Source organism: Bison bison, unplaced genomic scaffold (genome assembly GCF_000754665.1).
Source record: "Bison bison bison isolate TAMUID 2011002044 unplaced genomic scaffold, Bison_UMD1.0 scf7180017864285, whole genome shotgun sequence".
Taxonomy (NCBI): Eukaryota; Metazoa; Chordata; class Mammalia; order Artiodactyla; family Bovidae; genus Bison; species Bison bison.
In genome coordinates, this window is record NW_011494857.1 from 2,364,682 (window position 1) to 2,365,154 (window position 473).

Here is a 473-nt window from a genome sequence, read left to right on the forward strand (position 1 = left end):
TGTGTGTGTGTGTGTGTGTGTGTGTGTGTGTGTGTGTGTGTGTGTGTGTGTGTGGCGGGGAGGGGGCAGGCGAGGAGAGGGAGGAGGAGACGGCAGAGTTCACCAAGGCGGAGGGGAAGGAAACAGATCTGCTCTAAGGTGCCGGCCACGGACGCACGGTGTGGTCATAGTGACCTCTTGTGGCTGGAGCTGAGAACAGCGTCTTCCTCAGCTCCTCGAGGCTCTCTGGTCCCACTGGCGACAGAACTGTGGTTGAGTCTCAGTGGAGATGGACTGTAAGCATAACATACACACAGGATTTTGAATCCTTAGTATAAAAAAAAAAAGGTTAAATTTCTCAAGGTTTAGGGATTAGATTTTATATAGTGCCTGAAGAACTACGGATGGAGGTTCGTGACATTGTACAGGAGGCAGGGATCAAGACCATCCCCAAGAAAAAGAAATGTAAAAAGGCAAAATGGTTGTCTGAGGAG